Here is a 27,183-nt window from a genome sequence, read left to right as displayed (position 1 = left end):
TAAGCTCTCCTGACTCAAAAACAAACCTTCAACCAACCCAAAGAGCTCAGGTTACTTGGGTTAATTATAGCCACTGGTCGTAAAATAAATGGCTGCAGCTACAAATGAATAGACTGGTAATGTCTACCTTTGTGCGATACTAAAACATTACTAAGCATTTTGAGTGGTAAACGCACAGCTGGTAATGGGAGGGAACACGGGCATAGTCACCTGCCCACCTGTAGTTTATACACTTTAAAACCACGATAGAAACACACACTGTAAATGAACCACAGCGCACACTTGGTGAAATGAAACCTACAACTGACAAGACGCCTGACTGCAGCTCCAACACACAATGGCTGAGCCGCTTGTGTGTCTTTCCCCCGTGAACAGGTTAGACAACAGCTCCACCGTGACTGTGACGGTGGTAAGGACGTTGTGTTGGGTCACTGCTACATGTTTCCAGTCAACACACCCACTCAGCCTTCTCAAAAGTGGCACAGTCACTGTCAGTAAAACACTGGGCGATATGACTATACGCGGGAAGTTTGTGGTGTAAATGTGTGTGTGTGTGTGAGTGAGTGAGTGAGTGAGTGAGAGAGAGGAAGAGAGAGAGAGAGAGAGAGTGTGTGTTGTTGAAGGCCCTTCCACATCCATGGTTCTGTGTTTATAATAAACATGTTATGTTATGTTATATACGCTGAAAAGACCAAGAAATAGATTGTCCCGCTAAAAAAATAAACCTGGACGATTAGTAGGACTTCACTATTGTATTTTAATCACAAACAAGATTATGGCCTCTCACTAACGTGAGCGTGCAATGTTGAACATGCCGGCACTGCCAACAGTGACCGAGTGGTCCCTGAACAGATTGTCTGACTATGTGCCTGCATGTTCAATCACAGCTGCTTCTGTTTTCTTCACCATGCAGCTCCAACTTAGACATGCGTCTCCAGTGTCCACATCAAGATCCTATTGTTATCCGCCTCCCCCTCCTCTTCTGCAAGGCTTTCCTGCAGAGGAGACTGTGCAGTTTCTGTCACCGCTTTCACATTAGCTGTGCTTGAAGCCACCAACACATTTTTTCCGCTCATGTAGTTGCTGTGGGTCGAGCAGAGATGCATTGGAGATGCATTTTAATGCTAGGTGTAAAGCGGCCTTATGATGTTTCGGTTTGGTATGATAAATATTTTTTTTGGATTTACATTAGGAATAGCACCAAACTAACGGGCCCCCAACACTTCCATCTTTCCATACCCATCCCTTGGGGTACCAAAGTAAGGTACAGTACGGGTGGAGCTAGACCTACAACAGTCAGCTGATTGGAGCAACAGAAAAGCGTCACTTCTTTGCGACCGGTGTTTCTTCAACAATCTATTCTCATAAAAAGCTTGAAGTCTTGTTGAAGTAAAGAAAACACAAGCATAATTATTTATTATAATATTGTGAATTGCAATTATTTTGGTCAGAGTATTTGTGACAGAACATTTTTATATTGTTCCTATGCCTTGTAAACACCAGTCATGTGAATGTCTTATCTTACTACTTACTAATAGCAAATTTAATAAACTAAAATGACACAAAGGAAGCACACAGTGCTCTGTTGTCTTTCGCGTGCAGGTTGCTTTTAGACTGTGTTGATCACGACACATTGCAGGCATAAGACACCATGCCCAAGATTATCTTTTTTAAAGGACAATGATGTGCTTTTCAAATGAGTAATCTGGACATGCTTTGTTATCTCTGAGGGCATCACTGTTCAAACTATCAGCTGACAAGAGGAGGAACCGAGCAGGAAGAGCATGAAAATCGTTCTATCATCTCATTATGTGACGCCCCATTGTGAGTGTCATTCTACATCATCCTCTCCCATGGAAACATACAATAAGAGCATGCTGGGAATGAAAGTGTTGCAGAGTTTGTTGTGCTGCCAGAGAAACAGGTGTTTACCGTCCTGACTGTCTCTTTACAAGTGCTCACAAAAGGTGAAAAGCTCCAGGTTCCATCAACGTCTCGCCTCCAAAAGCAGAACGAGACGCTTCCCAGCATCTGTTTCACTCTGACTAACCACAACATCCAAGTGCCCCAGACTGAAGCTGAGATAAACTGTGAGAAACTAAAATGTTTCTTTCTTCATTTCCTCTTTTCATGACGTTCACACGTTGTACCAAAAACTGTAGACTTAAAAAAAAACCAACAACAACAAATCATTAAAATACACCTTACCTCTTGTTTTCAGCTGTGTGTTACCATGTAACAGCAGGAAACTCTGGAGAGGAGTACCAAAAACCTGAGACAGAGCGAAACAGAGAGACAGAGACAGAGCATGAGGGAGAAAGCAAAAGGAGGAAGTGAGTCAACCTTGGGTGCTTCTGAGGAAGCTATCTTTTTTTCACAAGGACAAATGCATTGACAAAAACCACTAGCAATTGAGGGAGAAATGAGTGAAAGGGAAAATCCACTGAAAAGATTTTTCTCACTTCCAGTTGTCTTGCATATATTATGTAATTATCTTAATACATGACAATTGACAAACACTTCCCATTCCTCCCTTCCTTGGACGTAAATTGCGAACATTTTCTTAATGGCTTTACACAGCGATCTGCTGCAATTTAAGGGGAAAGGGGAAATTCAGGGAAATGTTCCCATAGAGATGTTGAAGATGAAGAAAGAATTAAAGACTAAATATTCTTTAAAACTGTATTTGAAGCTGCAGTAACAGGAAGCAATCATTTTATTTGCACTTTTAATACTGTAATGTTACTAAAAGATCTGCAAAGATTAACAACAAAGCCCCCTATCTCTGCACATCGCCCATCACGAACAACACATACAGATGATGACAGAAAAGAAAACAAAGACACGAGTCTCTGAAACGCTCCACTAATACTGACATGTTTTATTGGAATTATATGTCAGACACTCTTGATGTTCACTTATTCAGTTCATTGATTTACAGCATTTAGAGCAGTTGTTGCCTATGCTGGAACAGTGACATTTTCAGAGAAGGGACTTGCACGCACAGCCGCTGAGCAGAACAGCAACAATTTGTCATAACACCACGTTCAACGTCAGTTCAGCTGCATTGGAATGAATTCATCTGTCATCATTGAGAGTAGGAAGTGACTGTGACTAAGCTGAACAAGGACATTTGACTGTAAACTGCGATGTAATGCATATTTATGACGATATACGCGTACGGCATGAAAAGGAATGTCTGATTGAAAGCAGAGTTTACATTACATCTACAAAAAAGTACACAGATTTATCGTTCTTTGGTGTGCTCTCGTGCATGTTTTCCGAAGGTTTGGCTGAATAAAGCGGTGAGGAAGCGTCTGGTCTGATTCGTCGGACAAGCGGTTGTCCTGTGTCATCCTTACACATCAACCTACAGCAACCCAAAGTCTCTGAAGTTGAGCCTATTGCGATCGAGACAGCTCTCATTCCTGGCTGAACCCTGAAGAAACAGAACATCAGGAACCCACATGCTGGCAGAAAACTCCAGACAAATATGTGTATCTTTATTTTACTGTCTGGATCTGTCCTCTTTGGCTCAATCCTGCTCAGCTTCTCTGCCATCCTGCTTTTTGCTCAAGTTTAACTCCTTCACTACCTCATAACTGTTTCCCAGCTGAGACGGATGAGCTCAACGCTGCCTCGTCTCCCAACCTGATAAACAATTTAATCTATAAGTTGTGTCTAAGGAGTTGCCAAGGTCCTGGCGTGTGTGTGTCTTTGCACAAAGGAAGGAAGCCATTGTGTCATGTGACTGTGTGAATGACCTTCTCGGTGCTTGTACTGCATCCGTCAACATACAACTTGTGTCCACGGATTACACGACAGAGCCCGTGAGGCGACATCGGCGGAAACACAATTCAATTAGCCGCCAGTCAATTATGTGTGGGTTTTCGTCCTATCAAAGCAAAGTAGACGATCAGCTACAACCTCGTTTTCATCTTAAAGTGCCGGCATGAACGACTGGCTGTGAGACGAGGGGGCAGGGACGGTCTGCAAATACAACAACACCAAAAATACTTTTTCCATTCCCAGTAAAAAAATGCACAGAAATTATGAAAAAGTATGTTTTTTCCAAATTTTAGAGACACTATACTGCATTATGTCATTGTAGACAGCCCCTTTGTGCTGCTCTTAAGCCATGTTTCCTTCATGGTTTGGTTTGGTTCTGTATGGTACGGATTGGAATGGTACCATGGCGCTGTGCCCAATGGTCAGCGAGATTCGTAAGCATGACGTCGTATCAGTGTGGCGGCGTTCGATCAACGGCATCGAACGCACCACAACAGACAACAATGGAGGACGTCCGGGAGCGAATTTAACTTCCTGCTCAACAAGACGTCAAGCATTGTACGAGAATAGATTGCGGGGGTTGAAGAAACGCCATCCAATCAGACTGTTGTGGGTGGAGCCTGTCTAGCTCCTCCTAGACCATGCGGTATGACTTCAACGGACAGCCCTGATATGACAGCAATGGCTACAATGTAATCCCAGAGGCAACATTCTACCTTATGTCCACTAAAAATGCTTATTTTCAGTGTAAGAGTCTGACAACATTACTAAAGCACTGGTGTCACTCTCGACTGCCTTGAGAGTTCATGCCATACGATGATGTGAGTGATCATCTGGACCAATTCTAAAAAACAGATTTTAAGTACTGTTAACTGCAACCACATTAATATAACATTAGGCCCAGATTGAAAACTCCCAGAACTCTCCATTAAGTCATAAATGCTGGTTCTAAGAGTGAAATCTGATACTGTAAACATCTTTGACGTGAATCCAAAAATAAAAAAAGATATAATCAAATGAAATCAATCACATCTAGCCTCTATTAAAAGTGAGGTTCTTCTGAAATCGTTATTACATTTGCTTCTGTCGCGTCTTAACGACGTAGTAACACACGCTCATGTCTTTCTCGTCCCACAAAAACCCAGAATATGAATAGCGTGTGGGCTGAAATTCTTTGAAAGGAAACACCTTCAACTCCACACTGGAAGTTATTATCACAGCTGGACGACTCGCTCATCTTCACATAGCCTCGGAACACCGTGGTGCTGACAAATAATGGTGCAGTTCAACGCAATTTCCTGTCCTATAAGTGCAGCATTTGTGAATTTTACAATGTCCAGGTGTTGATTCAACATCGTGGTTTTTCACAGACCTTTGTCAGTGGTAAAATTTGCATTTGGACAGTTGCTGTTCACTTGTCATTGTCTTTTATCTCTATTGCCATTCTTTTCCAAACGAGGGGAAGCTCTTGGCTCCTTCTCCAAAGCTGTTCTCACATATGTTTGATGTCCACCGTGAATTGCACTGCACTGCCAACATATTTCTGCCTCTCTCGCGCTCTCTCACTCACACTCTCTCCACTACATGCTGCAGCTGAAGCCACTCAACACCATGGTAACAGCACACACTCATTTGGCTCAGCTGATGAATTGGCAGTTAAATAAATGAAGCCGCGTTGGCTTCCAGTGTTTGAGTGCCAAACAACACACAGTTTAACATCAGGTTAAAACTAAATCATTTCTCTCCCCCGGTGCCTTTCAAAACTATTCATTACCGGCAGAACTGCGGGGAAGTACACTGGTTTTCTTTTTCACTCGCTGCGCAGAAACAAATATATACCCGAGAACCCCAGGAGAACAGTTTCCAGTGGACATTATAAAACAGTCAAAAAGGAACAAGGCAGGGTTCTCCGGTCCAGAAATACAAATAAATGCATGACAAAACCTCATTCTGCCTTAAAACCTCAAATCAGTCCAGTTCACACCAAATATAAACTCACTGCCCCCACTTACTTTAGGAAGTGCAACTCATCTTTCAACTGAACTGGAAATTCAAAAATGCTGAGTAACTGAAGAAGCATTACCTTACGACTCTAAGTGAAATGAGCTACTAAGGTTTTTATTTTACCCTGAAGTCAAACTGTTGTCACCTCATACATAGTGACCAAAACGGTCCTCATCTTTAACCCTTAGAACACACAGCATTGAGGCTGCTTTTTTCCATTACTATGTTAAAAGCTATATACAGAGGCTATAAGAATGTGCAGCATAGATTATCTTATAACCCTTATTTTCACAAACTATATAAACACACCTGAGCAAAAAAAGTACTCTTCAAAATCGGATTCAATTTGAGACATTTGGAAATGCGTCACAGTTCGAAGTTTTCCGTTTTCTGTTTTAGGAACAAAAACAAAAGAAAAATGGTCTATTTTGTGACTTCTGCACAATTATCTCTACTCCAAAAACTATGTGATATGAACTTTGACTCAACAACACATAAGACAAAAAAAAAGTATATTGGAAAGCCTGAAGATGGGACCTATATACACACACATCCCCATGGATGGTCCGTATAAGGAGATGTGTATTATTCCTATGGAAATTTACCATGGGTGCTCATGTGGCACGGATCTGTGCCTCATGAGCACTAAGGGTTAAAGTTGGGGTCTATAAATTGTCTCTGAAACACAGTTCTTGAATTTGATAAAACCCTCTACCTCAATAATCAATAAAAAAATGAATACTACATACTATGTTAAAACACTGCAATGATAAATATAACCAATTTCATTTAGACTGCAGAGACTGATTAATTGTACCCGTGCAAACTCTTCCTGTGCACATGATAAGAATAATACTACTTCATTGCCCGTTATGTTTTAATAGTCGTCTTTATCTGTGATAATAACTACAATATAGTACCTATCAGATTTATAAAAAGGAACCCCGAAGGAGAAGAATCACCCAAATCTTGAAAATGAGCCAGTTCTTTAACAGATATCGAGTAAATGTCTATTAATAAATAATCACCTCTTGCACTGCCCCAGATAATCACTTTGTGCTCTGCAATTAACTCTCAGCAGCACACGAGTCCAGCGCGTGCTTTAAAGCCCAGCTAAAAGTTGTTGTTTTTTTTTTCACAAAATATCCAAGCGTGTTCAAGGCAAAATTAAACACAAACTTATTTCACCCACTCTTTCCTCTGAAAGGGAAAAAAAACCCTCAACATTCATCAACGTAAGCATGCACTTCCTGTTAGGAAACTGGTGTGCCACCCACCATTCAAACCAACCTCGCTGCTCTTCTTTACACCAGAGCGCCTTCATCAACGCCAGTGTCGAAACAACACACACACACACACACACACACACACAATGTCATTGTCATGCTTGCATGTTGTAAATGGAAGTTACACATGTTACTGATGACTGGCTGCAACAGCACAACACAGCTTTTTTTTTTTAAATGATCATGAAAAGCATCAGAATTTGTGACAGTGATGCCAATAAGACGTCTTCCGTTTTCAGATCTTTGGTGCTGAATGTCTTAGATTTCATTACGCTCAAGGAAACATGAATCAAGCACCAGATCAAGTTGATTTTCATACGACACAGCACTGTGCCATTTCTGATGAAGCACTCGTTCATTCCTCTCTCAATCAAACTTCGAGCGGTTCAGGGGGGAGGAAGGAAAACAAAGGCGTATGTATGTATGGGTGTAGGTGTGTATGGGGGTTTGCGTGGGTGTATTTATGTATTTGTATTTTTATGCACTACCTGCATTGCATGTATGGTTCTTGTTTATCTATTTAAAGCAACAGGACACTGTCAGCCAGTTCTTTTGAGAGTTCTTTTTTTTATCAGTAATTAGTTTTACTGAGAGACTACAGTCCAAATAATTAGACCAGACTGCATTCGTCACAGTCTGAGCCGGTCAACAGATGAATTATACATATTATTTATTTATTATATATTTTTTTACCAGGTTTTTATCTTCATGGCCTTTCTTTTTGACTTTTTATTCTTACATTTTGTTTTTGTTCAGGCTTCTTCTCCATGATGTATTAGAGAATAAATACGGACAGTTTGACGGATGATTGCTCTGGTGCAGCCACGATCATTTGTGTTCTTAGGGGAAGGTCGGCTTCATGCAACAAAGAATGCCCGCGCTTCTTTCAGTCAATACCTTAAAAAAAAGTATAGGAGGTTTCTGATGAGTATAGGATTCAATAACTTTGAAGTTTTAACTGTACTTGCTGGGGAAAAGGTCAAAAGGTTAAAGTCATGTTAGCTGTAAGTGAACCATGATAAAATTAGCATTTACATGCAAAATGAGGAAGTTGTATTGTTCCTGTCTGATGCGGCTCAATGACTTTTGATTTGTTATTGCCATGAAATAAAACCACAGCAAATATTTAGATTCAACTTCTTTCTTCCAGTAAATTGGTTTGTGCAACATATTAACTGAAATCAAAGAAAACATACACCTATTTTTTAAGAGGCCAACGAAAAAGCTACAGTTGCATAATTTGTTCAAGAAGAAAATAAAATTCTTCATATTTAATTGAATTATTCACAAGTCAAGTGGCCTCAAGCTTAAAATCCCTAATTAGCGTTTGTTGTTTACATTCACAGTCTCAGACTTAAGGGACTTAAAGAAATAAAGGGGGATCACTTACAGAGGTAACACATCCTTGACTCCTGACGCTGTGTGAAGTCAGCAGCAGGGGCGAAGCATCACATAATTTTGTTTGTCTATAGATAAACAAAGGGCGCCTGAAATAAATGAATGACTCCACCGTCTGCCCTTTCCATTACCTCGCAGCTACACTTCCATGCTCCTCTTCCCCTCCATCTCTCTCTCTCTCCATCTCTCTCTCACTCACAGTCCAGCTGAGGCTACGCATTATCACACCCACTCTGAGGCAGCACTTATAAATAACATGTCAGAGTAAGGCTCGCCAAGGGTAAAGTGAAGCCCATAACTTACTTCCGGCGTAACGTCCAGTGCTCATGGTGGCGTCTATTTCCACTCTGAGATATATGGAAGCATATAGCTGACGCAAAAATATAAATAACATAATAAAGATGTTTTCATGTTATTGTGACATACTTATCACGTTAGAACTAGGGGTTGTGTGTTAGCAAGAATCTATGAGTCTATTTCTCCAGCAAAACAGTCTATTTTAGGGGGAAAAACAGTATATAATGAATGAATAATATACAGCAAAGATAAGAGTGACAATATTCCACTCTATTTAATATGGTTTTTGGCTGATTTTCCATTTTAATTAAGTTAATAAAAAAATGGTACTCAAAATACACAAATATATTGAGCTACACGTTTGGTCTGTATCTCTTTGTGTCTGCACTTAAATATTTAAATACAATTAATTATAATACTTGAAGCTTGTCAAATAAACTGATCGGTGAAACAAATATTTTAGATTCTCGGCAGCGTTTGTCTCCTATTCAACTCAAGTATTGAAAAATGTCAAAAATCATCCCAATGAATTGCTCTACGTCATAATACAAAATCTAGCGTATATGAACATTAATTAATGATAGAGGAGGAAGACTAGTCACAGAGCAGCACATGACATGCGAATGTGCCAGGAGCTGAGAAGGGAGAGACAGACGTCTACAAGAGGATCTTTGTGCCGCTCAACCTGCCCCGAGGTCCTGTTGCTATGCTCCAACCCACATCCCATCATGCTGTCAACGTGAGGACGGCGGCTCATTAGTTTCATAATGTGCCTGTGTGAGTGTGTGTGTGTGCAGGTGGCGACACACGGCCCCGTCCACTGCCTCACATATTAATGTGGAAAAACTCCAGTGAAATACATGTCACAAGATTACGCGTCCGAGAGCTGAATGGCGTTCTCCAACCAGCTCCTCTTCTTCTTATTTCTTCAGCCAAGAGGCTACAAAAGGAGCAGCCATCACCGTCACATCCTCACTTTGGGAAGACGAGCTCATTTTCGAGCCGCCGCTGACACAAAAGGCCAACATCGATCAAGACTCTGGCTGTGCTGGTCACCTATAGTTCGACAAACACTGCCCGGGAGTCTGAAGCACAAGGGATCAGTTGTGTGTGTGTGTGTGTGTGTGTGTGTGCGCGAGAGTGTGTTTTCCAGTGTCCCTCGCTGTGTACGTGGTCATATTAGATTCAGCTTGGGAGCTAATGGAGTTAGAGGCTCTTGATTTTCTCCGCTCGTACGAGAAACTACATGACAAACATGTGACTGAATAATCGTTTAATGGAAAAGTCCAACATATGACATTTAAATGACGCAACAGAGCACACACTGTCGCTGTATTTGGACGGAATCTGTACAATAGGCGTCACTAATGTTATTTTTATATTATATGATTATCATTACTGTTATTAATCATATTATTCTTATTTCCACGGGGCAAAGCTAAGTGAATATAAATGATCACTGAAAAGGGTGGAGTCAAAGCTTCAGCAGCACATGTCACTGAATAACTGCCATGCACGTTTATATAAGTGAGATTAAATGTTTCTTCGCTCAAGGCGATACAAAAAATAGCTGTGTGCACACACACACAAACACAAACATGTTTTTATAACTTCTTGAGGACACATCATAGACATAATGTATTCCCTAGCCCCTAACTCTAACCTTTGACCTGACCTAAACCTTATTCTAACCCTAAAACCAGGTCTTAATCATCAAAAAGCCTGCTAAAGTAGTGTGGACAAACCAAAATGTCCTCACAAAGATAGGTTTGTTTGACAATTGGTCCATACACAGAGACACAAACCGTTTTTTATATCTTCGTGAGGACACATCATAGACATAATGTATTCTCTAGACCCTTACCCTAACCTTAACCATCACAACTAAGTCAGTCAGTCCTAACCCTAACTCTAAAACCAGGGTCAAAATGTCCTCACAAAGAAAGCTTTGCACGTTTTCTTGGACCTCGCAAATATAATAATACAAGTGCACACACACACACGCACGCACGCACAAAACCAGTTCCACAGGAAATAATATCCAGGGGGAATAAAAAAAGCACTGGCAGTAGCATTTAAATGACTGCAAGTTACAAATTTAATAAGAAAGACTTAATGAAATGGAACGTCTGCCTACAGCTACAGTATATTATTTGGTATTTGGACAACATTTTATGATGTTTGAATACCAAACAGAGAAAATGGAAACCCGTGATGAGGACAGGAACTGTAAACGGAGCGTCAGCTCATCAGTTTGACGCAAACATCAGATAACGCTCCGTCGTTTAGTGGCACTGGCAACATGTGAAATTAGTCACTTGCCCGACATTAAAATACAGTTTATATACTCATATGCCAGAGCATACTACTACTATAGTACATACATACTATACTATAAGAAAAAACAGCATTTGTAGCAGTTTAAATTATAACATACTGTCCTGGATGCTTTTCAAATGTGTCTTCTTTTTTTCTCATTTAAATGCAAGTACTTTCTGAAAGAAATGAAGTGTAATGGAGCAAAGAGAGGTAAGAATAGCAAATACACATGTTGCACAGCAGCCAGTTACTCACAGCGCTGCAGCCGAGGCCCGAGGACTCGATTTGACTTCTTGCTGTGATGATGAGCCACTTCAAATCGAATAAGAAGAGAGACCCGGGCATATATTATGAAGCCATTTCACACAAGTGATCAATCTGTGCCTGTGAGGGGTTTGGTGGTGTGGAAAAAAAACAGTCAACACTGTGTGAAATATCAAATACAAAGATATACAGCGTGTTTCCTTCAATTTAAATCAAATACACACTCAATAAAAAAAGTCCACTTATTGTGTGCAGTTCAGTGAATCAAACTTAGTCTGAATAAAATTCTACTGAATTGACAGTCAGACTAACATACCCAGATAAAAATATGAGAGAAACATTTTTGGGCCTAAAAATGTATGCTTTGTCATCTTAAATAAATCAATATTGTATTCCCTGCAAGTGCTTGAACACTGGGAGAAGGACAGAAACATACTGAATTACTAACGCTATGACTCGAGTGAATTCAGACAAATATGGCATTGCCGGGAGTTGTAAATAAAAGTATAACGTTGCTATGGAAGCACCCGTCGGCTGAATTCCCCACTTTTTATTTCTGTCTTACTTTGCCAAAGGAGTTGGACAGTAGTTTTAGTTGACTCCACTATGAAAACTGACTTTTAAATTGATCAATTCTTATTTATGGACGTGTATTCGCAAACATCAGCAGGAATAATAATAATGTTCACACCGGAGAAAGTAGCCACTTTCAGACATGTAAACTGAAAATATCAGATTGACTGTGCAGCACCACAGAACTGCTGCAGTGACAGATGGGGAAGATAAAGTGGTGCAAAAATGGACTGCAGAGTCCACGACTCATGCCACTTTGAATGTTTGAATTGTCTGAAGATGTTTAGGACACGGTTTATCCACCTACAGTAAAGGTTTTTGCTGTTGCACTTGAATTTGTTAAGGTGTGTCTGAAATCAAAGCGACTAGTTGGAGATTTTAATGAACTACTTTTTTACCTTTACTTGGGTAGATTATTAGAACTTTAATTCTACATTTACCGGTGTAGAAGGTGTTAGTTATCCTTCCAACTCTGGCTGTGCTCCCTAGAAACACCAGACCAGTGCAATCTGTCATTTCTGTGCACTACTGGCTGCAGCTGTGCAGATCAGGAACATCTTAATATACTGCAGGTGACAGCGTCCCTACAGATTTAACCCTGACTCCCAGCCTGAAAACTAATGATGAGTTCTTGTCATTGTGTGCCTCACACTGTCAAGAATACCCGCCGCTCACGCTCGCTCCTTCACACAAAACGTACGCAGGAGGTGCGTCTGAGTGTTATTTAAGTAACAGAGTAGCCTTATTTCACTGGTGATGACAAGTGGCAATGGTGGCCTTTTGCAAACTTGTGGGAGCAGGAGTGTATTTAAAGGAGTTGGCCCGGTACAGAAAGGTTGAAATATCTTTTCTATAATTGTGATCTGCAACTAGAGCTGCACGATTATGGTCACAAACTATCGCCGTTGCGGGAAAATACAAAATTGGTTTCGACTGAACATTTGTGTATTTAAATCTCATTTTGCACGACAAGATTCCAGTGCTGAACATAGGAAGTTGTAGCAAGAAGAGATCATGTTTCTGCCCTCCCGTGTGCTGCCACTGTATACATACAAACACTCAGTCAGGTCTGATAGTATTGCTTGACCATTTGATCAGATGAAGGTTCTCGCACGACTCCACTCAGCTCTACTCTTCTCTTTTTGTTGTTTTATATGCGACGCAAACACACAAACTGGTAACGAGCAAAGCAGTCGTTTTCCATGTACGGAATCATTAGAATCAGTAAATGAAAAACAAAAATAGTTCAGTACTTCCTGTCTGTCTGACGCAGTCACTGAACGGAAATACGGCTGAAGGGGTTGTGATTCGGCTCGGGATTGTCGCTAAATACACCAAACCCCTCTGTTAAATATTGAGATTTTAGAAATTTGCTTTGCTAAATGTTGGATATTAATGCATGTTTTTAGGATATTTAAAGTATTTTTTAACTGATCAACATTTTGGCATTGTTCGGTTTGATTCAGAGCAGACACTGAAAAAAAGCACCAGGTACCAGGTACTATCGCTAATGGAAAAGCAAAAAACAAACAGAGTCGAGCCGAGTCTTATTAGAACTGTATAGTGGAAAAGTGCCATTACATCATTTCTATTCATGGAGACCAAACAGAGGCAGCATAATAACATTAACAACAACAAAATATCACCAAAATGTACGTGCTGCATCTTTGACATCTGAGAGCACAAACAGCACTGCCATAAAGCTGTTTGTCACAAGCTGTGTTTCTTAATCAAATAACTGCAGTGTGTTTTCGCCCTTTGGTTATATTGGGATTTTTATGTTGATATTTTGCAATTAATTGCGCAACCCAAAATAAAACTAGCACACATTCACACAGTGACTACTTCAAGAAATACTTTATATCAAAATTAAATGACGCTATAAATAGTGACAACAGTAGATAAGCCTTTTAAGTTTCAGATTGAAACTGAAGAGAATCACAACATGGCAAGATAAACACAGCGGGCAGTTTCACTCAATACTTCACTAGGGGGGAATAATTCCTCTTGCAGATCTCTGTTGCTGTACTCTCTCTGCACCCGCTGAGTCCCTGGCAGTGTGACCTGATTGTGCTCAGTTGGCCTGGTAGCCTCTGGCCCACCCCACCCTAAACCTCTTCCAGCCAGAGCTCATCCAGCCAATGATCTGCTTTGTTCCCCCGGCTCACACTCTCCAACCATCTGGACAGACGCCCGGGAGTAAGTCAGGATATTTGAGGTGAGACACACCACACAGCAATATGTGTGTATGTGGAAAAGGGAAACCGTGCAGTTTTTTGAGTTATGGTTGTGCCGTATATATTATTGTGCACAGCTGTGGAATACAACAGAATAGCTACAATGACAGCCAGCTACAAGTGACGCTAAGGGTTTTATAACACAATAAGAAAAAAAAAACATGGCAATTCATGGATTTTTTGCACAGTATGTAAAATGCAGGTCTGAGAGGGTTCATAAATCATGTAAACATACAGAGGCAAACTGGGGTTGAACAGCAGCCGATGGGTTTGTGTGTGTGTGTGCATTTTGTTACCACAGAACAACAGGTAATGCAAGCAAGCATGTGGGTTCTCCACCACAGTCACGCTACAATTAAAAGATTAAATATATACATATAAATATATATATATATATATATATGTACATACATACACACACACATATATTTATACATATGTGTATATTCTAATAACAAAGATAGAATAAAAACTGTCCTTGAATGCACCACAGAACAAGATTTAAATGAGTCCCTGGAAAGTACACTACCTAAAACTGTATTAAAAAAGCTGCAGGATGTTGATTTCATTTGCATGTTGTCATGAATGAAAATAAAAACCTGCCTACTGGTGGTTTGCAGTGAAATATAGTTGTAAAAGGGAAGGGCCTTCCCCTCAGCATTCAGAAGAAAAAAAATGTACTTCCCTTCTTTATTTTGTTTCAGAGTCACATACTTTAAAATCTAAATATCTGGTGAAACTTAAAAAAAAAGCATATTTCATAATTTATGCGCTAGATCAAATCATAACAATCTTTAATAGAGGGGAAAAATAATGAATTACAGTTACTCACTTTACTGTGAGTAGTTTTTTGTTATCGTCTTTGCACTTGTTAAAATAATTTTTAAATGTTTTTTTTGGAAGTACTGTACTTAAAAGTACTGTAAAAAAAATAATGTTAAAATAAAATTCATGCACCAGAAACTGTGGAAAGGTGAATGATGAGGACAGGTCAACGATGAGGACAAGTGAATGATGAGGACAGGTGAACGATGAGGACATGTGAACATGTGAATGATGAGGACATATGAATGATGAGGACAGGTGAATGAGGAGGACAGGTAAATGATGAGGACAGGTCAACGATGAGGACATGTGAATGATAAGGACAAGTGAATGATGAGGACAGGTGAATTGGCGTTAATTAAGGTCCCTGAGTGAGTTAGAAAGTTAAAGCGTTTGTGACCTTTGACCCATTTTGACTGATACATTATGTGTTTACATATTCTATTTTGTCAACACTTTAATTTGTAAAGTTTTGCCTTTAATCAAAAACAAATTACTGTGAGATTTGTGTTCCCTTGTCCATTTTGCACGACGCAAGAAAGAACCCCAAACTTGTTAAAAAAAAATTACTTTTACTCTTGAGTAAATTTTAAACAAGCAACTTTTTTAGTACTTTTAACTTAAGTTCTTTTACTTGTAGGCCTACTTACGTAAAAACTTATGAAAATAGTGGTACTTTTACTTAAATAGAATATTTCAGTCCTCTTTCCACCTCTGATCTTTACCTTGTCAGTTACATTCACACTCTTTTTTTCCCTGATCTTCTGGATATAGAATTTGACCCATGTTTTTGTTTGTGTGTACAACGTATGGCTGCGCATCCATGCATGCTGGTGTGAACTTAACAGATCCACTGAGTGACATTATATAATTGGGGGCTCAGAGGGAATGTTAAATGTGGACATGCCCTGCAGCTGAAATCAGTGGAAGCAGGAATGTCAGCTTGTTGGGATTGGGAAAAGCCCTGCAGCCAGAGCAGAGACACACAGTAAAGATGATCATGTAGCCTGTTGCCTCTGTCCAAAAAAGTCTGCTGTTATGTTATGAGACATCCAAGTTAGTGTCAGTCCACATTTAAAAGGCACATTATTGTACATCCATTTATGGCCAAACACTGAGCTCAGTCAGAATAAATGGCCAAATGTATTGTTTTTATCTAAAATATTAATTAAGCCAGTGTGAGTTAAGTGCCATTTGCCCATTTTTCCAGAACAATTTACGGCATGTTAAAATAGTGTATTAACAATTTAAAATGAAAATAAACTAAAAGGGGTTTTTTTTGTAGTTGTGCATGAACACCATATTTTGCGTGTTCAATTTGAAATTTGAACAGTATAACACATTTAAACATTTAAAATAACATTTGTTTGAGTTTTTGTCTCAATGTCCAAAAACAGGCCGAAAAATGGAAAATTATGCACAGGCGTTTTCCAACTCTCTCCTCTCTGGTGATGTGAGTGAGTGAAATTACCATAGTAACCACATGCAACTTCTCAGCTTTCAGAACACATTGATATTTTTCCAATAGCACAAAACCATCGTGTAATTACGGTAATGCAAATTGTGCTTTCTCAAGCGCGTCGTCTGCAATATGCTCGATGCTAAAGGGTTAAGCCTGATCAGCTCCGCATTGCTCTGTCCTCGTTTTCTCAGTATAGTGGTGTTTGTTCTCGTGATCTTCCTGCTCTGCACACAGGAAAAATATTCACTGTATTTTCATCACAACAGCAACATAGTGCTAGCAGAGCAAGATGGCTGCAAACAGATTTGGGGTATGGCTGGAAAATGCCTAGAAGCACCCGTAAAAGCACTTTGATGGGGTAAACATTTACTGCCTGGACATAGTAACACGTTTCACTTCATAGAATTCCTCAAAGGTCATAAATAAGTTGTTTTGTTAAGTGATTTAAATCAGTTTCTCCTTTTGTCCCTGATGGCAGTCATGTTCTTGACATAATAATGCAATAATATCTCATACAAAAAACTAAAACTGAACCTTTTAACTCAATACTCAGTACTATTAATTAATCTCTAGTTGACTAAATCCACTGTCCCTTTGCTTTCCAGTCTGCTGTATTATTACATTACATTATATTACATTATCGAGGCACAATCCTTCAAGGCGGCATTCAACGTTCATCTCGATAAAATCTCAGGATCCCGTGAAACCAGAGACCACAAATATCAGCACAGCATGGCAGTTTTGTTTTTAAAAGGTTTCAAATACAGACAGAGTGATGAATTGTTGATAGTTGCAGCTGAACTTACAATCTTTCGTGCAGTGCTATTACTATGTGATTAAAAAGGAACAACTGGCCTGCACATAAGAAAACACCAACACAAATGTGTCTGCATTATGAAGTTTAAATGCTTTTACTTGTAATACAGCCGGCCTTAAAACAGACCAACAGAGCTCTAATTCACAGAAAAGTCATCATTAAACCATCTGGCACCTGAAGTGACACTGGCCATTGTTTCCAAACTAGAAACACGCTTTGAGGCCAAAGACATACAAACGATCAAAAACACTCCTGAAGGAAATCACATCATCACCACATCCACATAGTTTCCCTAACTCATGGATTCATCCGTCTGTCATCTGTCATGGTCTCAGTTAATACCCTCCAGACAAGCTTCTTAAAAATGTTTGCTTCAAATTAATGTCCTTCCATTCAACATGTGGTGTTATTCACGGCGATGCTGCTTAATAAATAACTGACAAAGAAGCGTTCCCACATGAATAACAGCAATAATATTTCTGGGATGACCATGTGCACAAAACAGAGGGCTTTAATCACACCGCGAAGAAAAACCCTCCGAAATAATCATCCAACAAGAAGCTTAACCTACATACAGCTCGAATTGTAGAGACAGGACATGCAACAGATCCAGACAAATAAGTTCACCAGTCCATGTGTCAGCTGAGGGCATTTGGGGTAATCGTTGAAACGCCCCGTCCCTTTCTCTTCTTAACCAAACACATGCAGTAGTGGGAACTCTAATCTGTCAAGACCTTTGGCAACACGCTGGTTTCAAACGGCTGTGTCCTTTCCACACGCAAACAGCATGACTGGACGTTTCTGCGCGCCCTCTGTCTCCAAGGCATGTTTAAACAGAGATTAGAGAATCTATACATTTGCTGCTATATCACTCAATAGCATCAGTGTAGTGGACGAATGCAAAATCTCAAGACAAAAATCTTGACACAAAAGCAGATTCAAGGTGCTGCACAGGATTTAAAGACAACACAAGACAGAATTTGTACGACCAAGGTTGCAGATTGTGATCCACAACTATTAGTGGAGATAAAAGCACAAGGTCTGATATAATGCTCATTGTGTGATTACTTTAATGTGACTGCTATGTTTGTTACAATCCTTACAACTCCAAGTTCAGAAATTTTGAATAACAATAATTTATGACAGATCCCAACTGTGTCTGAGTTATCAGACTGAGATCTTCCTAAGCCAGAGGAGCACAGACAAATATGAGCACTGAAGCTTTAAGGACCCCATGGTCTCAGTGTTTTTTTTTCCCAGGAATCATGAGAGAGGCCCCATAGCAGACAACCATAATTTAAATTCTGGAAATCATTTTAATAACATTTGAAAATTAAATTACGGATCACCAGAATCATCAGAAAAACAGGCATTTCATGGGCAGCAGCACTCTGACGTCTACCAACTTATGTTGCCATTTGTCTTGGGTCAGAAGACTGAGACTATGAATTAATATAAATTGATATGCTCTATAGGTTCTGAAACGCTAATGCTGTTTAAAGACAGACAGAAATCCACTGCGTTTTATTCTATGTGACATTGAGATTTGATCTAAAACACACACACTCTGAACACGGCTGAATAATTTAGGTCAAATGTCTGATTGTAATTTTTCTGACGTAATATTGCAACTTGATTTGAAGTCAAGCTTCACTTTAATCTTTAATCTTTTGTGATTTATATCAGAAAATGATAAAATGATTAATTGTTTAGCTCTACCGGGACAGTAGATTGTGCGAAGTATAAAATAACATTATTTAAAAGGTTTCTTAAGGAGTTAGCTGCAGGCAAATGGACTTCCATCCTCCTTAATCCTATACCATCTGCCCCTCATGCATTCTGCTGTCAGGTCACCCACTCTGCTCTCGCGCCTTCCATGTTGTGTTCCTAAACAGCGTGTTTAACGACATCTGACAAGTGAACAAACATCGCAGGGGCCCTGCCGTCTCCCTAACTAGGACCATGGGGTTGGGGGAAGCCCCACACAGAAGCTCTGGGAGGGAATGTTGGAGGTCTCTGGGGCAGTCAATAAGGGGTTGTAATGAGGCCCTGGATGAGAGTGTTGTTTGCATAGTCCTGCGGTAGGGCAGATGAGAAGACCCTAAAACCCCCGGTGCTTGCAGAATGCAGACACTGGGTTTAAAGAACTACTGGGACAAGACACAGGAGGAGATGAAACTCTGAGGTAAAGCTCAGAAAATCACGACCAGACTAGGTTTGAAAGAACACAAGGCTTATAATGTATCACCAGGGTAAAACTGTTACCCATCACAGTTTTATGATCCTGTAGATTTAGGGTTTGATTACACCCACTCATTTGGTGCTTTTCCATTATACAGTTGTAGCACTGCTCGGCTCTACTCGGCATGGTACCAGACATGTCGTTTTCTAATACCATAGTTCTATACGCGACACTGCCGTGACGTCTGAAGTGCAAGGCCCTTGTGTAAAGTACATATAACATACTATAAAAGGCCTATTCTCAGGCTACAAACACCAAATTATTATTATTTTTGCAAATATACACTTATACAACTATACCTATGGGGATTATATTCAGTGTCAATACTAAATGTTACACACTAGACAAACAGTGTGTTCTTTGCGTGTCGTGTTATTGTTGGCCACTGTTATCTTCTTTCAAAACATTTGCTGGAGCACAGTGACTCCTGGGATAAGTTGGACATGCAAGGATCCAAAGGTTGGATACTGTATGTTGTCGTATGGATACCGTGCATGTGATACAATGCAGCCTCTGGACAGAAATGGCCCCTAAATTGAGACACAGTGTATGTTCCTCCTATGTTGTTGAGGCGAAGGAACAAACTCATGGTAGCAAAAATAAACAACAGCCACTGTTGATTGTTAAAGAGAAACAAAAGGACGTTTGTTGAAAGAATCAAAGAAAGAATGTAAAGCATCTCGTGATTTTCAATTTCAAAACTTTTGGACAATCCAGAACACACACGGCAAACTCCATGTCTACCTGCTCACAGTCGCAACTGGCCATAATGCCGCCCATAAGTAACAGAACTCCCATTCTGAAGCCTCACGAATTGCGATATGGTTTTGCAAACCAACGGTCAGAGGCATCAAATTGTTACCAAGATCCTATTCAATGGTACCAGCTGGTGCCAACGACTATGTGCCATTATTTGTTGTCTTATTTCCTTCTAAATGGGAACATAATTTACAAAATTGCCATCATGTGCTATTAAAGAAGACCTGAAACTAGTGATTGAAACCATTAACTCTGCAGGAAAATGTTTACTGGCATTATGACTCAAGAAGTAGGTTAATTTTCCCATAGACTTCCATTCACATGGAGTTGTTTTTTTCAAGGAACCACAAGACAACATCTACATTTTCTATATGGTCTATGACTGCAACTCGGACAGTGAAGTTGAACAAACAAACACTTGTTAAACACAGAAACAGTTCACCCATCTAAACTGGAACATTAGACATTTGGTGTCAAAGTGTGTTTGCACAGAGAAGAAAGAGAAGGCCGTGTATATTGTTATTGAATTATTTGCCCAGCCATGATGGCAACTTGTCTAATCACAGCATCATGAATCCCAAAGTCTTTCATTAGAAATGATGCACGGTTGGTAACAAACCATTTAAAAGTCTGTGAACGTCATTCACCAAAGCTTCCGAGGAGGTAGAGACAGAAGCTAAAGAAAGACCTGGGGAAAGATTTTAGAGCAAGACTCTGCCTGGCCTGTGCTGGAGCTAATAAAAAACTCTCACACTGCCAGAATGTGCAACTGCAAACTCAGGCTACAGCACTCACTCACTCCAACAGGGGTGTCTGTGAGGACAGGCAGGACATTATGTATCTATGAGCTGACAGAACACAATATTGGTGCTTTTCAAATGACACATCGCTTATTGGGAGGACAGTTCATCTCCCAAATGCTGACATGGCTGCTTTTTCCATATCTCATGAGCCTGGCAGGTCATTTCCATTCTTCCTGCTCGATCTCACCCTCACTGAGCTGCAGCTGTAAAGTAAGAGGCTCTTGCAGCATAACATTCAGCTGCTGTGGACTCGGCCATCCTGCTGCGTGAGGAGGAGATGCCTCTGCTCTGCGTGAGCTCACACCCATGAGGAGAATGATCAGATTCAGGCAGTTGAATCAATGCTTTTCATCAGCTGGAAGAAAAGGACGCGCCACTTTATTAGTTTAGCCGCGCCAGTCACTCTGTGTTTACATGTGATTGAATTAAATAGATCTAACTTTAACCAAATTACCCTGAGAAAACCTATTCAATATTACACCTGATTCATTTCTATTAGAACGTCATAACTCTATTAACCCTTATCTATGGGGCTACATGTTCTCAGCCATTTCCTCTTTCAGTCATGCAGACTCAATCTTTGTGTCGTCTATGCTAATTCTAAAGGATGTTTGTGTGTGTGTGTGTGTGTTGTGAGTGTGCACGTGTTTGTTTTTTGTACGTGTCAAAGGAAAGAAAGGAGGTAGTGCAAATAGGGGTTATGTATTGTATCAACATCTTCGGATTCATTTGAAGACGATGCGGACGGTTTGTGAGAGCCACGCCCTTTGGTCTTCCCAGCTTGTCATGTGTCAGAGGTCACAGTGTTGCAGTTTCTCACACACAGTACCTAACTCAGTCAACCCCAACACCCCCCATCCCAAGCCCTGTGCTGCTGCTGCTGCTGCTGCTGCTCCCCTTACCACGTCTCCCCTTCAATCATAGCCAACTCCGCAAAGGTCAACTCCACCTTTACCCCACAGTGAAAACAGCTTGAGGACCTACTTAACGACAGACCTGGTTGATTTTGTTAAACAGTGTCAAATAGAGTTGAGCTAAACCAAAAACACTACAGATACATGTGTTGCTTGATTAAAATTATTTAAAAATGTTTTTGATTTGGGTAGAATTTTTTTTGTTTTGTTTTTTTATGACTGAACGTTTTTAAATGCTGAGGCTGAAATGAAGTCACCCCTGTGGTGAGGTAATACCAGTAAGTTTTATTTCCTTCTCAGGCATTTATGAAAATCCCCATTTAAGTTTGGCTCATAAATGCTCAATATTAGATGTGTATGTGGAGACAGACCTCTGCCTTCATTTCAGCCATAGCTGTGGTGGTAGGAGGTATTGTATCCCATATTTTGAGTGAAAGCGACTGCAAATCAGAAATAAACTCAACGGTAACAAGGAACGTTATTTCAAATCCTCCACCTTCACGACATTTCTCTGAAAGCACAACTGAAAGCACAGCTACATGAAAAACTGAGTCATCAGTACAATCAGCAGTTATTTCCCTTTTGATCAAATCACCACATTAAAAAGCCAGCTACTAATTACCACGTGGACGCATTTCCATTCAGGCTTTAAAGGTGGCAACTTGATTATAAGAACGCCAATGTGTTTTGGAGAAAACTATCAATAAAAATCAGACAGGAACAAAGCTATCAGCACCAGGGTGTTTTGTCAGTCCTCCAGTTTTCAAGGACCTTGTCTCAGGCCAGATGCCGGATGCCAGTCCTGCAGCAGCTGAGCATGTTTTGGCCCTGGCACTGGCTGAATCTTTAACGGGAATAAAATGAACATGAAGTGTTTAATCGTGAAGTGCTACAGCTCCACGTATGATGCTGAGTTACAATACTTTATCTTTTCACACACCAACATGAGGCAATTACATAAAAAGTCATTTAAACTGTAAATTGGAATTTTGCTGGTTAGCGATAGTGAATTTGTCCTTTTATTGAACCCATTCTTTTTACACAACAGTAATGAACACACACAAGCCACATACAGGAGCAGTGGACTGCACTTATCTGCAGCCGGGGAGCACTGGGGGAGTGGGTGCCTTTCTCAGGCGCAGCCAATCCCTTGACCCATGCGGGCTTGAACCATGAATGATCTATAGTCTCATCTATTGTTTGCAGCACGACAGCTAGTTTGAACACAGTTCCCTTCATAGAAACATGTACTCTTTTAGTCCAGACTATTTTAAAGCTGTGGTGCGTAACTTTTAAATATAAACAAATGTCTGTAACATTTAAACCATCGTTGTCAAATTAGTTCACCAGACCGCAAGCTCGTCGTATGCAGGAGTTACGGTACATTGATGCGTTTTTAAAACAGGCACCCTCTAACCTCACCATTGTTGTGCGTGGTTAAGTTGAAAAATACTTACTTATGGTTCATATTCAGGGGTCGGACAAAATGACCCATAGTTACATTTGAGTTGTAAGACAGGTTGGAGTTCACACAATACTGTGTAAGCCAATTAGCTCCACACGAGCAGTGTTTTGTTTCTGAGTCTGTGGTGAAATTCCCACGCTGCACACACACAGTTATGCCTTGTAAGGAACTACTGAGCATGCATGTATGAAAGGCTTCAGAAACAGATTCTCCAGTTCAAAATATGTCAAACATAACATGGGCTTTTACCCACACACAATCTGTCCTCACAAACTGAGAATCAGTCATTCTGTTTCTATGTTTCACCGTTGACCCGGTGCTGGGTGTGGCCAAGTTGTTCACGATCGAGGGCTCATCCTTTTTCTGTAACCACAAAACAAGTGTCACCCTGAACAAGGGAAAAAAAAAGGCATCAAGTTCACGACGCTGCATGCACAGTACAGTGATTATGGTAGTAGCACGGGGATAATCTGGATAAGCTGAGCGTGAACGTTGAAGTCACACACAGTGCTTCAGCCTCGTCCCTCACCCCCGTGCTTTCCCTGCATGCGATGATTTTTCTAATTCACTAACTATTCATTTGAAAACAACAAATTGGTTCAAGTTCCAGTCTTTTACACGCTTCTTGTAAAATCCTGGTCATTTTTTGTTTGTTTTTATTATTCCTTCATTGTATATTACATCTATCTTTCCTATGAAAGATAGATGTCTTACCGTTCCAAGCATTCAGGCTTTTCTATAACACTAAAAAAAGGGGGGGGGGATTTTAAGTAGTAACAATAACATCTAGTGATTTCCCCTTTTCTCCTTCTATCAGTAATACACAAGCTGCCTTGTTGTTGTGAGCACAACAAAGAGCAGTGGTATGAGATCATGTGAAAATGGAAAATGTGTTTAATGAGGTTTGATGGTAATCCCACACAACAAGAGCTATGGCAGTGGTGCACGGTGTATGCGCACAACATGTACACAATGTGTTTTTCTCACCCCCACTCTCAGCGTATGTATTTAACTGTATACATGTGATGGAGGACGAGGAGAGCAACAGATTTGATCCACGACTATATTCACATGAGATCAGATCGAATTTGATGGTTCACATTTTTAAACGGCAAGGGTCTTTCTTGCATGTGACTTTCATGTGAACATGATCGCCCTCTGAAAACAACACGCGTACACACAAACATCTTTGTGGGTGCGTCACCAACGACAGAAACAGGTTATATAAAGTCATAGACGGGTCAGATAAGATGTACTTTATTCAGCCCACACAGGGGAATATCAGAGGCAGCAAATTTGTGGGTGAAATTCTTTTTTTTTTGCTCCGCCTAAGTTCAGTTTTTGCCACATATCAGATATTCCGTATATCTCATCTCGGATTACTTGCAATGAAGTGATGCAAATTGCATCCCCCCCCACACACACACACACACACATCACATCAGCCTGGTTATCTAAATGCTAATTGCTGGCTCGGGACTTTTCATATCTACTGTTGTCTACTACCAACTACTAGGTACTACCAACTACCTAATACACTACTCATACCTACACATCTACTGATATCAGTATTAGTAGATACACTTCTTAAAATAAGTCAATCACATTCTGCTCACAGGACATTAGCGGACATACAGTATGTATCCCTCTTAACAGCCTGTGCTAAATGAACCTTTTATGTATTCATGTTGTCTATGTACAGTGCATTGAGGTAATGTATGTTGTGATTTGGCGCTATACAAATGAATTGAATTTATGGTTTCACACAAGAGTTCATGCTTTTTATTTTCAGATATCCAATCTAGTCATTTTGAATTGTGAAATGTGAATTGTTATTATCAATCCACAAAGAGAAAACGTTGCAGATGTTATGTCTAATGGTGTTTTTCCACTTTAACTTGGCTCGGCTTGACTCTACTCGGTTTGGTATCAGGCATGTCGTTTTCCATTACCATAGTACCTCCTCGACAAGGATTGGGGTTAGGGTTGGGTTCATCGTAGTCACGTTGTTTTATACACAACACACAAACTATTGACAAGCAAGTTGTTTTCGGTGTATTGAATCATTAGAATCACTTTAATGAAAAAGATTAGTTCAGTATGTTCTGCATGACCTGAGCAGACTCCGTCTGACTGAATTGAGTGGGTTGTGATCCGGCTTACGATCGCTAACTTTCAGCAGTGCTACACCAGATTCAACTATTAAATACTGAGATTTTAGAAATGTCCTTGCTCAGTGTTTTCAGGGTTTTTAACTGATCTACAGTTCGGCATTGTTTGGTCCTGTGTCGGACGTCACGCTCATGACTCTTCCAGTGACGACACTCTCTGCCAATCAGTGACCGGCAGACTGTTGACGTCACATTTTAGTGTCCGCTCAGCTTGCTTGGAACCTCGCCAGAGCAGGTACTAAAAAAAGTACCAGTTACCAGGTACTATCACTAATGGAAAAGCAAAAAAAAAACATTAAACATCCTTGTAGTAACACTTGATCTCATCATAGACCTGTTTTTTGATATTTGAAAAATAATAATTTATACAACAGAGACGGTTACAAGCATGTGCTCACATTTACATTAGAATGCAAATTGTGCACATAAATAGACAAAATTGGGAGCAAACCTTAATCTGGTATAATCAAGTCAACAACGCATCATCAGTTTACTCTTAGAAACTAGTATTTCTGAGGTAATTGTTTTTATATTAAAGCAAATAAAAATGGTTCTGTTGTGTTGTTGTTGTTGGGAGTGCTAGGCCTGGTTGAAGACGCCAGTGTTCATCCGACACTGCAATGGGAACAGATTTGCTCACAGGATCAATACGGAATAACGGCTCTACAAATGCAAACACGGACTTTGCATTATATCCCACCAGTTCCTGGGGAACAGACTGATTGACTGGGAGCATTTCATCCCTCTGGTGTTGTTACAAAAGAAGATAATAAAATGTAGTGCAACCGTGGAGTGGGGAAAAAGCAGCAAAAGTCATACACATCGAAAATAACAACACAGAAAGAAATAAGGCACTTGTTTACCAACAGCAGTTTGTGTGTTTTATCCTATTTCTTCTCTAATGCACTCCACAGTACATCCATTTTTAAGATTTGTGTTCCTTATTTGTCATCTTAATCATTTTCTCATTAAATACCCAAAGTCATCCTTGAACTAAATCTATATATAGCAGGGTGGGGGAACACATTCTTGCATTTCACTGGCATGCATGACAAGGCTCATGAATAATGGCAGCACAAACAACTGAGCTAAATTGTTTATGCTCCACCTCCCATGTGAATGCATGGGCTTTGTTTGCACAATCTCTCTATCTTTACCTACTACAAACAGAGGTATTTAATTATCAGTGAGCAGTCCATTTCCAGTCCAGTCTCATTTGGTGTAAGCCAGTAATAGGATTGAACACAGCAGAGGCAGTGTGGCACCTACCTCTCCATGCTCAATCAAAACACAAGTGTCTCTATAGAGAACCTGCTTTTAGCTGCGATGTGAAAAGGAAATGACAATAAGCAGAAGCTACAAAATGTGCTCACCTTGTGTGTTTGTGACTCTTTATGAGAAATGTTTTATGGCCTCAACATCATCACTAAAACAATGATTTAGAATGCTGCAGATAACATGAGGCAACATAATATTGGCAATGGGGGGGGGATTAGACCCTGAAGCTGGTAAATCAGCAATGCTGACATATTCATCTTCAACAAGGCTCATGTTATTT

General features: G+C 40.1%; 1 protein-coding gene across 2 annotated transcripts in view; it reads right to left on the bottom strand.

The window, feature by feature from the left end:
- Positions 1-27,183, bottom strand: part of stat5a (signal transducer and activator of transcription 5a) — a 53,566-nt gene that overhangs the window by 17,006 nt on the left and 9,377 nt on the right. Inside the window, exons 2-3 of one of the 2 annotated variants that reach the window (XM_044051495.1) lie at positions 11,349-11,477; positions 2,209-2,272 (exon numbers count right to left, since the gene is read on the bottom strand). The gene's annotated coding sequence lies outside the window, so the exon portion shown is untranslated. The remainder of the gene's footprint in view (positions 1-2,208; positions 2,273-11,348; positions 11,478-27,183) is intronic. The other variant, XM_044051494.1, reaches the window with a different exon arrangement.

This window comes from Solea senegalensis, linkage group LG19 (assembly GCF_019176455.1).
Source record: "Solea senegalensis isolate Sse05_10M linkage group LG19, IFAPA_SoseM_1, whole genome shotgun sequence".
Lineage (NCBI taxonomy): Eukaryota > Metazoa > Chordata > Actinopteri > Pleuronectiformes > Soleidae > Solea > Solea senegalensis.
This window is presented reverse-complemented; position numbering and strand designations above follow the sequence as displayed.